We start from the raw sequence: 16044 nt of genomic DNA, 5'->3' as shown, positions 1-16044 counted from the left end.
TATATATATATATATATATATATATATATATATATATATAAATTAATAGTACTTTATGTTAACAAAAATATCTGCAGTTGATCTACAAATATTTAAGTGTTGAAAGTAAAAATATAAAAATATATATATATATATATGACTTATTTTTAATAAATTTTTAACAGTATCGATCCCTGAGAGCTTTAGTGTTTTTTTTAATTTTTTATATCATTGCTTAAAAAACAATAATGAATCAAATGTAATGAACAAAATGCAGTGTTGTTATGAATTATTTACCTAATTAAGGCTCCAATTACTTTACATCAAATATTCCACTGTGAACATTTTTTGGTAGGATAAATTGTATATTTTGTGTTTTTGGCATGAAACTTTTTTTTTTTCTTTGACAAAAAGGGCTTGAATAAAAAAAATAAAAATTAAAAAAAAAACGTCATGTCAATGGACAGATCTGCAGTTGATCTACAGATATTTAAGTGTTGAAAGTAAAAAAATAAAAAAATAATATACGACTTATTTTTAACACTTTTATATATTGATCCCTGAGTGCTTTTAGTGTTTTTTTTATTGCTCAAAAAACAATGAACCAAATGCAATGTTGTTATGACTTATTGACCTATTTAAGGCTCCAATTACTTCACATCAAAAATTCCACTTTGAACATTTTTTGATGGGAAATATTGCATATTTTGTGTTTTTGCCATGAAAAAACAGGTTTTTCTTTGACAAAAAATGCATAAATAAAAAAACAACTTAATGTCAACGAAAAGATCTGCAGTTGATCTACAGATATTTGTGTTGAAAGTTAAAAAAATTATTTTTAACACTTGTATATATCGATCCCTGAGAGCTTTAGTGTGTTTTTTTTTTGTTTGTTTTTTTATGTCATTGCTCAAAAAACAGTAATGAACCAAATGTAATGAACCAAATGCAGTGTTGTTATGAATTATTTACCTAATTAAGGCTCCAATTAATTCACATCAAATATTCCACTGTTAACATTTTTTGGTAGGAAAAATTGCCTATTTTTTAGTGTTTTTGCCATGAAAATACAGTTTTTTCTTTGACAAAAAGGGCTTGAATAAAATAAATAAATAAATAAAATAATGTAAACGAACAGATCTGCAGTTGATCTACAGATATTTAAGTGTTGAAAATAAAAAATAAAAAATTTAATATAAGACTTATTTTTAACACTTGTGTATATTGATCCCTGAGTGCTTTTAGTATTTTTTTTTATTTTTTTTTTTATTGCTCAAAAAAACAATGAACCAAATGCAATGTTGTTATGACTTATTGACCTATTTAAGGCTCCAATTACTTCACATCAAATATTCCACTTTGAACATATTTCGGTGGGAAATATTGCATATTTTGTGTATTTTTGCCATGAAAAAGCATGGTTTTCTTTGATAAAAAGGGCATAAAAAAAAAAAAAGAATAATACTTTATGTCAACAAATAGATCTGCAGTTGATCTACAGATATTTAAGTGTTGAAAGTTAAAAAAAATATATATATGACTTGTTTTTAACACTTGTATATATCGATACATGAGAGCTTTAGTGCGTGTACTTTTGTTTTGTTTTTTATCATTGCTCAAAAAACAATAATGAACCAAATGCAGCGTTGTTATGAATTATTTACCTAATTAAGGCTCCAATTAATTCACATCATATATTCCACTGTTAACATTTTTTGGTAGGACAAATTGCATATTTTTAGTGTTTTTGCCATGAAAAAAATGTTTTTTATTCGACAAAAAGGGCTTAAATATATATATATTTTTAAATTCATGTCAACGAACAGATTTAAGCGTTAAAAGTAAAAAAAAAAAATAAAAGTTAATACACGACTTATTTTTAACACTTGTGTATATTGATCCCTGAGGGCTTTTAGTATTTTTTTTATTTTTTTTTTATTGCTCAAAAAAACAATGAACCAATTGCAATGTTGTTATGAATTGTTGACCTATTTAAGGCTCCAATTACTTCACATCAAATATTTCACTTTGAACATATTTCGGTGGGAAATATTGCATATTTTGTGTATTTTTGCCATGAAAAAGCATGGTTTTCTTTGATAAAAAGGGCATTAAAAAAAAAAAGAATACTACTTTATGTCAACAAATAGATCTGCAGTTGATCTACAGATATTTAACTGTTGAAAGTTAAAAAAAAAATATATATGACTTGTTTTTAACACTTGTATATATCGATACATGAGAGATTTAGTGCATGTACTTTTGTTTTGTTTTTTATCATTGCTCAAAAAAAAAATAATGAACCAAATGCAGCGTTGTTATGAATTATTTACCTAATTAAGGCTCCAATTAATTCACATCATATATTCCACTGTTAACATTTTTTGGTAGGACAAATTGCATATTTTTAGTGTTTTTGCCATGAAAAAAATGTTTTTTATTTGACAAAAAGGGCTTAAATATATATATTTTTTAAATTCATGTCAACAAACAGATTTAAGTGTTGAAAGTAAAAAAAAAGAAAAAAAGTTAATATACGACTTATTTTTAACACTTGTTAAAACTTGATCCCTGAGTGCTTTTAGTATTTTTTTTATTTTTTTTTATTGCTCAAAAAAACAATGAACCAAATGCAATGTTGTTATGACTTATTGACCTATTTAAATATTCCACTTTGAACATATTTTGGTGGGAAATATTGCATATTTTGTGTATTTTTGCCATGAAAAAGCATGGTTTTCTTTGACAAAAAGGGCATAAAATATTTTTAAAAAAAATTAAAACTTTATATCAACGGATAGATCTGAAGTTGATCTATAGATATTTAAAACATTAATATATGACTTATTTTTTTAACACTTTAAAGGACTGAGACCCTTTTGGGTCCTCCGCAGCTTTAATGTGCACCAAAATTGAGGGCAGCCATAATGTTTAGAGTAAATTATTGAAAAATATCAAAGTGGCCCCTCATTGGATGAAGTTTTAGACAATAATGACGATCTATGCTATGAGTCCCCAAGTCAAAAGGGAATAACAGATCCAATGTTATTTCGACATCCACCTTCTGTGTATCTGAGCATTTACCATGGAGCTACAATTAATAAGTCTATTGTGTGTTTGTCACGCCGAAGCTGGAACGCGTGCATGTGCAATCTCCAGAAGTAACGAGAAACATATGAAGACACAATTAGTCATACCGAAATGCTAACAAACTCGTATTGTTTGACGCTCAACATGTCGTCGGAAAGGAAAAAAAAGAAAACAAACGTTGGTTCGAGGCCACCGGCGACTTGGCAAAAACAACTTGTACGTTTACTCCTTCCTTTCTTCTCTCCTCTCCTCTCAGTGCTGGTTTTAGTCCAGTTCTGGGAACGCAGTTGGAATGTTTAAAAAAAACAACAAAAAAACATCAGAGACTCAGAACATATACTTAAGCATCCTGAAAAAATCGAGGTCTGACGCCACGTTTCAAGCAGGAAGTACTAGGATCTGCTTTGTGTTTCTTCTGCAGGGTTGTGCTTTGTAAATATGACAACAATGAGGGACATTTTGCTCTGCAGAAAGCCAAGGAAGGCAGTTTGCGGGTATAAATATATTTAAAAAGAAATAAACGACGAGTGCCGAGAGAAGGCTATGCAAAACCAACCTAAAACTTACAGGCTACAATACGACCAAATGGAATGCTGGAGCACAGCAAAAACTTACGCGCAGAGAAGCGTCCACATGGAGAGGAGTTCACAAAGTCCCGGCAAAGAACGGTGGCCGAGACTCATCTTAAACAATCCTAATTTGAAAACACAAATCAGGTGCGGGGAGGCAGGAGTCAAGTCACTGCAGGAATACACAACAGTGGAAGTGACACAGATATAAAAGCACAGGACAGGAAATAAAGCACCAAACACAGGAAAAGTGTCACGGCACATGCGCAAAAACCCACGTGTCATCTGCTGCTAGAAGCGCGCCAAGACACGCCCCTGCTTGCTCTTCCGGCATTGTGCCTACACGGCTGCAGACAATCAGCAATCTGCGCACCTGAGTATGATGAGGGCAGACGGAATAAGTAAAAGTTAAAGTACCAATGTTTGTCACACACACACTAGGTGTGGTGAAATTTGTCCTCTGCATTTGACCCATCCCCTTGTTCCACCCCCTGAGAGGTGAGGGGAGCAGTGGGCAGCAGTGGTGCCGCGCCCGGGAATCATTTAACTCTTAATTCCAACCCTTGATGCTGAGTGCCAAGCAGGGAGGTAATGGGTCCCATTTTTATAGTCTTTGGTATGACTCGGCCGGGGTTTGAACTCACAACTTACCGATCTCAGGGCGGACACTCTAACCACTAGGCCACTGAGGAGGTTAAAGTTAAAGTTAAAGTACCAATGATTGTCACACACACACTAGGTGTGGCGAAATTATTCTCTGCATTTGACCCATCAACCTTGATCACCCCCTGGGAGGTGAGGGGAGCAGTGGGCAGCAGCGGTGCCGCGCCCGGGAATATTTTTTGGTAATTTAACCCCCAATTCCAACCCTTGATGCTGAGTGCCAAGCAGAGAGGTAATGGGTCCCATTTTTATAGTCTTTGGTATGACTCGGTCGGGGTTTGAACTCACAACCTACCGAACTCAGGGCGGACACGCTAACCACTAGGCTACTGAGGAGGTTAACCATAAAGACCAGCGGACCCGAAGATCCAGTGCCGGAACGTAGTTCACTCCTCGTAGTAAGCATCTCGTCTCTGGCTTCCCTCTGCGTACTTCCCTGTGCCCGTGTCTTATGTCCTCTGTGTTCCCCGCAGTGTTCCCTCCGTTTCCAGTGATCGAGCTGTGTGTCTCGACTTACCACTGGATTCTGGACTGCTTCCCGAATCCAGTGGCCGAGACATATCGGTCCAATATCAAGTCTTGATGATACCGGCTGGCATTACTCGTCAATCATCAATGAAAGTTTCTTGATCACAGGTGCCTCGCGACTCATGATAATGTGAGAGTCCAGACCGTTGGGCGCGAGCAGAGCCTTGTAGGAGGTCTGCGTCCAGGTCATATAGAGGAGTTGTCCACACTAGGTCAAGACTTAGGACAGCTAGCACGTTCTCCAGACTGCCATCTCTCCAAGGGATTATCCGTAGCCATCTGGCAACCTCTTCCTGCAGGAGAGGGCGGTAAAAAAAAAGAGAGAGAAGCGGCAGGTAAACTGGTCTAAAAAAAAAGGTCTATTTAAAAGCTAGAGTATATAGATACGTTTTAAATAGCAGTAGAGTAGAAAAGGGGAGTGGTTAACTAATGAGACAGGTGGGACTACTGATCAAAAACTGAAGACAGGTGTGTCCATTCAGTCTCCAAGGCAACATGAAAAGTAAACAGAGGAAAAAACTGGGGGAAAAAATCCAAAAATCAAACGAGACATTATCTGGGACACTGGGTCTTGACAGGAACTGTTCGTTTTTCGTCTGACTTTTAGAAACAAAAGCCGAAAGAACCTTACTCTGTTGGTGTATGAATATTGTGCCGTAAGGCAGGGGTTCTTAACTTTTTCGACCTCCAGGGCCCAACTCTTCCACTACATAGGGGCCTGAAGCCCATTCAATTATTAACACTCTTATGATCCAGTACCTTATATTTTTGAGCCCGAATACAAAGAGGATGAGCACGCTTAATCTCACTCTTGATTTTATCGTATTCGATAATTATATCTAACCTACTTACAGTGTGCAACCTTGTCTAATGATATGAAACCATGCGTTAATCACAAATATTATCATCAAGGCTTAGGTCAGGCTGATTTTTAAAATGAAATCATCAAATTGACTGCAAAAAAATGATGAAAAATAAATCTACACAGAATTTTGTTTTGCTAAAATAAATCAATTTCAACTAAATAAATAGTAACAATATATATGTTTCTTAAATCAACTGTGACTAGAATTAAAATGCAAATGAAAATACAGATTCGCCACTTTAGTTATATTTTTTTAACTTTTCTATGACTTTACCTCTCGACTTTGTCTATCTGTTTGATATCATCATTACTGCCACACGTGGTGGAAAAGTGTATTACAACTGAGTACCGCTAAGGACCACACAATTATTAACACCAATTTAGTAATCTCACTCTTGATTTTATCGTATTCAATAATTATATCCAACCTACTTACAGTGTGCAACCTTGTCAAATAATATGAAACCATGCGTTAATCACAAATATTATTATCAAGACTTAGGTCAGGCTGATTTTAAAATTAAATAATCAGATTTATTGCAAAAAAATGATGAAAAATACATTACACAGTATTTTGTTTTGTCTAAAATAAATAAATTCCAACTAAATAAATAGTAAAAATAAATATGTTTCTTAAATAAACTGTCAATAAAATTAAAGTGCAAATAAAAATTTAGCTTCACCATTTTAGCCATAATTTTTGCGCTTAGGAAACGTTTCTATGACTTTAGCTCTCGACTTTGTCTGTCTGTTTGATATCGTCATTACTGCCACACGTGGTGGAAAAGTGTATTACAACTGAGTACCGCTAAGGACCACTCAATTATTAACACCAATTTAGTAATCTCACTCTTGATTTTATCATATTCAATAATTATATCTAACCTACTTACAGTGTGCAACCTTGTCTAACAATATGAAAGCATGTGATAATCACAAATATTATTATCAAGGCTTGGGTCAGGCTGATTTTAAAATTAAATAATCAACTTTACTGCTAAAAATGATAAAAAATAAATTTACACAGAATTTTGTTTTGCTAAAAATTACAACAAAATAAATAGTAACAATATATATATATATATATATATATATATATATATATATATATATATATATATATATATATATATATATATATATATATATATGTATATATATATATATATATATATATATATATATATATATATATATATGTTTCTTAAATAAACTGTCAATAAAATTAAAGTGCAAATGAATATACAGCTTCACCACTTTAGTCATAATTTTTGCGCTTAGGAAACTTTTCTATGACTTTAGCCCTCGACGTTGTCTGTTTGTTTGATATTGTCATTACTGCCACACGTGGTGAAAAAGTGTATTACAACTGAGTACCGCTAAGGACCACTCAATTATTAACACTGATTAAGTAATCTCACTCTTGATTTTATCGTATTCATTAATTATATCTAATCTACTTACAGTTTGCAACCTTGTCTAATGATATGAAAGCATGTGGTAATCACAAATATTATTATCAAGGCTTAGGTCAGGCTGATTTTAAAATTAAAAAATCTAATGTACTGCAAAAAAATTATGAAAAATAAATCTACACCGAATTTTATTCTGCTAAAATAAATTAATTTCAACTAAATAAATAGTAACAATATATACATTTCTTAAATCAACTGTAACTAGAATTAAAGTGCAAATGAAAATACAGATTCGCCACTTTAGTCATAATTTTTTTACTTTTCTATGACTTAAGCTCTCGACTTTGTCTGTCTGTTTGATATCGTCATTACTGCCACACGTGGTGGAAAAGTGTATTACAACTGAGTACCGCTAAGGACCACTCAATTATTAACACCAATTTAGTAATCTCACTCTTGATTTTATCGTATTCAATAATTATATCCAACCTACTTACAGTGTGCAACCTTGTCTAACAATATGAAAGCATGTGGTAATCACAAATATTATTATCAAGGCTTAGGTCAGGCTGATTTTAAAATTAAATAATCAACTTTACTGCAAAAAATGATAAAAAATAAATTTACACAGAATTTTGTTTTGCTAAAAATTACAACAAAATAAATAGTAACAATATATATATATTTTTTTTATTTTTTTTATTTATTTTTCTTAAATAAACTGTCAATAAAATTAAAGTGCAAATGAATATACAGATTCACCACTTTAGTCATCATTTTTGCGCTTAGGAAACTTTTCTATGACTTTAGCTCTCGACATTGTCTGTTTGTTTGATATTGTCATTACTGCCACACATGGTGGAAAAGTGTATTACAACTGAGTACCGCTAAGGACCACTCAATTATTAACACCGATTTAGTAATCTCACTCTTAATTTTATCGTATTCATTAATTATATCTAACCTACTTACAGTGTGCAACCTTGTTTAACAATATGAAAGCATGTGGTAATCACAAATATTATTATCAAGGCTTAGGTCAGGCTGATTTTAAAATTAAATAATCAGATTTATTGCAAAAAAATGATGAAAAATACATTAACACGGAATTTTGTTTTGTCTAAAATAAATAGATTCCAACTAAATAAATAGTAAAAATAAATATGTTTCTTAAATAAACTGATAAATGTCAATAAAATTAAAGTGCAAATAAAAATTTAGCTTCACCATTTTAGCCATAATTTTTGCGCTTATGAAATGTTTCTATGACTTTAGCTCTCGACTTTGTCTGTCTGTTTGATATCGTCATTACTGCCACACGTGGTGGAAAAGTGTATTACAACTGAGTACCGCTAAGGACCACTCAATTATTAACACTGATTAAGTAATCTCACTCTTGATTTTATAGTATTCTATAATTATATCTAACCTACTTACAGTGTGCAACCTTGTCAAATGATATGAAACCATGCGTTAATCACAAATATTATTATCAAGGCTTAGGTCAGGCTGATTTTAAAATTAAATCATCAAATTTACTGCAAAAAAATGATGACAAATAAATCCACACATAATTTTGTTTTGCTCAAATAAATAAATTCCAACAAAATAAATAGTAACAATATATATGTTTGTTAAATAAACTGTCAATAAAACGAAAATACAGCTTCACCACTTTGGTCATAAGTTTTGCGCTCAGGAAACTTCTTTGTCACTTCAGCTCTCGACTTCGTCTGTTTGTTTGATATTCTCATTACTGCCACACGTGGTGGAAAAGTGTATTACAACAGAGTGCCGCGAAGGAGGACCACAGCTGAGAAACAGATACACAGCCCAACAATGGGCCCTATGGTTAAGAAACACTGCCGTAGGAGATAAAGATCTAATAAAGTCCATCTTTTTTCCCAGTAGGCAGGATTTAGTGTTATGTGTAACCTTGTGTCATTTTTCCAAAACAGAACCAAACATGTCCGTTGTTAGGAACGCCATCATGACCTTCCTAATAACCCTCTGAGACGTTGTTTCTCTTATTTTCTTTCCGTGCCATCTTTCATCTCAAGTCCTATTTTTCACATTTTGACCGTCAGAAGATGACGTTAATGCAGCAGCAGTCGGCTTTTACGGATCTGATTTACCAGCACAAGCCTCGTCTTAGTGCGCTGATGTGATTTTTCGCACCAAACTATGCGGAAAAAGCTTGTTTAACTATGTGAAAACATTTTAACCGAAGTACTCAAACGTAACAGGTGGTGCTATCTGCAAAAAAAAAAAAAAAAACAGACAAACAAAGGAGAATATTTGCCAATCATTGTGCCAAATAAATCAAGTCTATAAATTAATTGACTTCCGAGCAGCAAAAAGCTATTAGAATTGTTTTGTTTATTATTATCCTTATTTATGAGGCCCCTAACGTGCATTAAAACTCATCAAAATTTGAAATTTGACTCAGTAGCGCCCCCTTAAACGTTTGGAAAAAATTCCAATTCTCATAGTTGAAAATTAAATTAAAATTAGATTGTTAAATTAACTCAATAAATAATAATACATTCATACTATTCAGCAACATTAACATAAACAAAAATATTAACATAAACATACATATACATAAATATATATATATATATATTTTTTTTATATATATATGTATATTTATGTTAATATTTATGTTTATGTTAATGTTGCTGAATATATATATATATATATATATATATATATATATATATATATATATATATATATATATATATATATATATGTATGTATGTATTTGTGTGTGTGTACATATTATAGTAATATGATGGATATATAATTAATATAGTGGATATATAATAAACATAATTGGATATTAAGAGTATGTGAAAGCTTGACTTCTACCTTGTTTTGTTACTTCTACCTTAAAGTTTTGTAATCAATCAGAAATAACAAGCAGCTAAAATGCACGAAAAATGGATAAATGTGGAGAGAGTGTTTTGCATTTTTCCCATCATGCACTCTGATGGATTCAAATAGGTGTAATTGTATTTTCTTCATGGTGTTTTTTTTTTTTATAATATCCACAAAGTTCAGTGAGCAGGTTGTGTTATGTGTGACCATGTGTGTTGACTTTCATGTCAGTTGCATTTTTTTTAATTTTTTTTTGCACCATGACTAGGGAAGGTTGTTTGGATTGTGTAAATGCTGTGCTATCACTTCAAGGTAATTTTGAGGGACATTATTTGGATTTACTCAGTTTGTCCACAAGATAGCAACAAATATGTATCCTTCAGGGACCGCCTGGTATTTAAGATTAATTTGAAAGTGTTGCGAAGTGTTAGTGAGTCCAAAAATGCAGAGGACCTCAGGCAAGGCGCAGGTAAGAAGATTCTTTACTTCAATACATAAGGCAAAATAACAAAATAATGCGGCATGAAGATTGAGTGAAAAAAACGTACGTCAGAACCAAACCAACAAACAAACCGTGATTAGGGGCGGAACCCGGTGAGGATGCTAATCAATAGTGATGGGTTGATGAGGCATCATGAAGCGTTTCGACACATTGCAAAACTGTATTGATACTGTGTCGATACTGTGTCACTAAATACTGACATCTGCTGGACATTAAAAATCCCTACAGGCAACCTATGGACCGACTCAACTGACACTGATTTTATGCTCTAGTACAGGGGTCACCAACCTTTTTGAAACCAACAACTACTTCTTGGGTACTGATTAATGCGAAGGGCTACCAGTTTGATACACACTTAAATAAATAAATATATTGTCATTTGTAAGTTACACGTAAGTGTGATTTAAAGAAGAATAGCTAAATAAATAAATGTATGTATATATATATATATATATATATATATATATATATATATATATATATATATATATATATATATATAAAAATGGGTATTTCTGTCTGTCATTCCGTCGTACATTTTTTTTCCCTTTTACGGAAGGTTTTTTGTAGAGAATAAATGATGAAAAAAACACTTTATTGAACGGTTTAAAAGAAAAGAAAACAAGAAAAAATTTAAAATAAAATTTTGAAACATAGTTTATCTTCAATTTCGACTCTTTATAATTCAAAATTCAACCGACAAAAAGAAGAGAAAAACTAGCTTATTTGAATCTTTTTGAAAAAATTAAAAAAAGAATTTATGGAACATCATTAGTAATTTTTCCTGATTAAGATACATTTTAGAATTTTGATGACATGTTTTAAATTGGTTAAAATCCAATCTGCACTTTGTTAGAATAATTAACAAATTGGACCAAGCTATATTTCTAACAAAGACAAATCAGTATTTCTTCTAGATTTTCCAGAACAAAAATTTTAAAAGAAATTCAAAATACTTTGAAATAAGATTTAATTTTGATTCTACAGATTTTCTAGATTTGCCAGAATATTTTTTTTTTAATTTTAATCATAGTAAGTTTGAAGAAATATTTCACAAATATTCTTCGTCGAAAAAACAGAAGCTAAAATATTTATTATTCTTTACAATGAAAAATAAATAAATTTACTTGAACATTGATTTAAATTGTCAGGAAAGAAGAGGAAGACATTTAAAAGGTAAAAAGGTATGTTTGTTTAAAAATCCTAAAATCATTTTTAAGGTTGTATTTTTTCTCTAAAATTGTATTTCTAAAAGTAATAAGAAGCAAAGTAAAAAATAAATGAATTTATTTAAACAAGTGAAGACCCATCCATCCATCTATCCATTTTCTACCGCTTATTCCAAGTGAAGACCAAGTCTTTAAAATATTTTCTTGGATTTTCAAATTCTATTTGAGTTTTGTCTCTTTTAGAATTAAAAATGTCGAGCAAAGCGAGACCAGCTTGCTGGTAAATAAATACAATTTTAAAAATAGAGGCAGCTCACTGGTAAGTGCTGCTCTTTGAGCTATTTTTAGAACAGGACAGCGGGCGACTGATCTGGTCCTTACGGGCGACCTGGTGACCGCGGGCACCGCGTTGGTGACCCCTGCCCTAGTATATACAATAATATAAACCAAGTCATTGTATTTCATTTAGGATTATTTCATATCTTCATTTAAATAAAAATATATTTTTATCTTTTTTAGATACAGTCAATAAATAATGTGAACATGTATCGTAACATGGAAATCTAAGAGAACGTGTTGTGGATGATTGTGGACTGGGAATTGTTTTAATTTAATTTTTTACAAATTTTTATTAAAAAAAAAAAAAGTTTTTCCGACGTATTACATTTTAGACGATTGCTCTTCTTAGTTATTATTTCACCGGCTGTAGAAAAGAGCCGCTCACAGGGCACAGAGGAGGCGTCAGTGCGACACAGTTCGCGTATCGGTCACGTGACCAAAACAGCTCATGATCGGTCACGTGACTTTCTAAAAGCGGTACGCGCACCGACACAGGGTTTCGCTCTATGAGCTCGACGCATGCACCGATGCATCGGTGTTGCCGGACCCATCACTACTAATCAATAAACAGAAAGCAGGTGCGGCTAATCAGCCACTTAGCAGCAAGAAAACGTAAAGGAGCATTGAAACACATAAACAAATGTGAATAATATGCCACTATGTAAGAAGTAACGGTCCAATGATTACGAAACTTTTAAGGATCTCTGCATTTTAACCGATATATTTGGTCATACTTCCTGGTTGAGCCGGTTGAATAATTGGAGCAGTGCTGCCACCTAGCTGGAGGCTTGTGTATTGTTCAAGAAAGAAAATAGACGCTGAAATCGGAAGTCCCTGGACAACTCCCCCAGGGGGTCTGAGAAGGAACAGTCCTCATACTTGAGTACAATTTTTGGCTACTCGACCTACCTCCGCGTCCAATCCCAACGTCTGACTTTCAACCCCGGCTCGTATTCGCTCCTTTTGCGAGAACGATCCAAAGCGGACTGCAAAGTGTCGGAAGGAAATGGCGGCGACGACGAAGAGAGAGAAGGAGGTCCAAAACCGGTGCCAAGCGGCCCGGTAGAGCGCCGCAGATGGAGCAGAGACGGAACCAGTCAGAACGCCTGTGTGTATGTGTGTGTGATGCATGCTGGGACTTGTTTTTGGCCGGGACACACGTTGGCAGCGTAACTCGGTCGATTCCACTCGGAGAATAAAAACATCTGTATCAGCCCACAGGCATTCGCTTGACTTTGCACAAAAAAAAACTAACAAAAAAAAAAAAACCTCAGTCCTGACCACCAGGGACCTGATCTTTGCGGCATCTGCCTTTCATCCTGCATGTTTTCAAGGCAAAGACAATGTTTGGTGGACGAAAATAAGACCTTTGTTTACACAAACCCGACATTTATGTGTCAAATTTAGTCTGGGCTGAAAGCAGGTTTCTATTATTTCTCCCGAATCAATGTAAACAAAACAAAAAATGGGTTATTTATACTTCTCAAATTCCGTCTTGGAGGGTCATTTTTGGTTTGTTCCCTCTGCAGTCCAGTCAGCAGAAGAGAAACATGATGCTTGGCAGTTTGATGGATGGTGATAATAACAGGTTTGTATAGGGCACTCCGGCAATCAGTATAAGTCTGCTTATTTCTCAGCCTCTTCAATGCTGGCTGGCTTCTCTAAACCAGGGGTCCCCAAACTACGGGATACGGCCCGCCCAAATTTTGTGGTGATTTGATTTTTTTTTTTTTTTTTTTGCGCACGTGCCGGTCCATAGGACATGGCGTGTTGAAGGGTTTTTCCGTTGTAATGAGTTTAATTTGGATACATTTATAAGCAGACTTAAATCAAAAAGTTAGTGTAACTTTCTTTTTTACAGCTCTGAAGTGAAGTTAGTGTAGTGATGTAAATATATATATATATATATATATATATATATATATATATATATATATATATATATATATATATATATATATATTGATATATAATGTAGGAACCAGAATATTAATAACAGAAAGAAACAACCCTTTTGTGTGAATGAGTGTAAATGGGGGAGGGAGGTTTTTTGGGTTGGTGCACTAATTGTCAGAGGTGGGACCAAGTCATTGTTTTGCAAGTCACAAGTAAGTCTCAAGTCTTTGCCCTCAAGTCCGAGTCAAGTCCCGAGTCAAGACAGGCAAGCCCCGAGTCAAGTCCAAAGTCAAGACTGGAAAGTCTCAAGTCAAGTCCTAAGTCCTGCATTTTGAGTTTCGAGTCCTTTCAAGTCCTTTTAACCACAGACTAATATATTAACACAGATTGTGTATGCTTTTCAAACGCTGTATTTATTTATTAAAACAAGTGCATTTTAAATTGCAGGAAAGAAAATTGTGCTGACATTGCACTTCATAATAGCACTATTAACCAGTCATTTTAAACATTAACTCATTCCTTTACAGAACAAACACATTGAAATATAAAGTGCAAATGTACTTATTTGTACAAAAGTGTTAACATTAAAAAAACATGACATATACGTGAACATAACAAAAAAGTTGTACTTTTTATATGTCAGGGCCCTATGCTGCATTGCATTTGCAAAAGACCAAATTAGCCAAGAGTCTGTCAGTCATTTGTGCACGATGGGGGCGTAATATGATGCCACCATGGCTGAAAACTCGCTCCACTGGAGCACTGGAGGCAGGCACTGCCAAGACTCTCATGGCCACTCGGAACAGTGAAGGAAGAGTCTTCATGTTCAATGCCCAGAACAAAAGGGGGAGAGAGTTTTTTTTGGTTGGTGCACTACTTGTAAGTGTATCTTGTGTTTTTTATGTTGATTTAATTAAAAAAAGAAAAAAAAAGAAAAAAATTCTTGTGCGGCCCGATACCAATCGATCCACGGACCAGTACCGGGCCGCGGCCCGGTGGTTGGGGACCACTGAGGTAAACAACCAACAGTATGTCAGAAAGCTAGCTAAAACGGTACACATATTCATAATATAGTATACATTTTAACTGACCTTTATTTTACTATTTTTGTCTTTTTTAGGTGGCTAAAATACGCGGTGCTGCTGACCGCCGTCTAACGTTACGTGTGATATATTGACTAACGTAACCCTGCTTAAAAAAAATCACTGAACAAAAAGTATGAATAAGGTAGTGAACTGCAACAGATTCCCGTGTTTGCAACAACGTTATAACGTTAGCAGTGAGTTTACAGCCTCACTGATTTAACTACACAGCAAATAAAAGTCACGTTACTTAGCCAATAAACGTTATCTTACATTCAAAACTTACCGTTCTTTGTGCAACTTCAAATGCCGGACGAAGTTGGAAGTTGTTTCCTCTCCATCAGTAATTTTCGAACCGCATGTGTTGCATATTGCAAACCGTTTTGTGTTGACCACCTCGTAATTTTTATACCCAAACGAAATTATTTTAGGTATCATTTTTTGTTCACTGGCGTGTGGTTTGGACATGTCTTCTTCGTTGGTTGTCCTGCAATTTGATTGGATGAATGCTGTGTGATGAAAACAAAGTAGATGTAATTTGATTGGCTGTTGTACTGAGAGCACACCAGCTGACACACGCAACGCTGATAGACAAGTACACAATGAAAAATACGGAGCGCTCCCGAATAACTTTTTCATCTTTGGGTTTTGGGGAAAGTAGCAAGTCATGTCAAGTCATGTCAATTCAAAAGGCTCAAGTCCAAGTTAAGTCACAAGTCATTGATGTTAAAATCTAGGTCGAGTTGCAAGTCTTTTTACATTTTGTCAAGTCGAGTCTAAAGTCATCAAATTCATGACTCGAGTCAGACTCGAGTCCAAGTCATGTGACTCGAGTCCACACCTCTGCTAATTGTAAGTGTATCTTGTGTTTTTTATGTTGATTTAATTAAAAATAAAATAAAATAAAAAAGATACCGATAATAAAAAAAAAACGATACCGATCATTTCCGATATTACATTTTAAAGCATTTATCGGCCGATAATATTGGCAGGCCGATATTATCAGACATCTTATATATATATATATATATATATATATATATATGTATATATGTATGTATGTA

Source organism: Nerophis lumbriciformis, linkage group LG26 (assembly GCF_033978685.3).
Source record: "Nerophis lumbriciformis linkage group LG26, RoL_Nlum_v2.1, whole genome shotgun sequence".
NCBI classification, from domain to species: Eukaryota; Metazoa; Chordata; class Actinopteri; order Syngnathiformes; family Syngnathidae; genus Nerophis; species Nerophis lumbriciformis.
Note: the sequence above shows the minus strand (reverse complement) of the source record.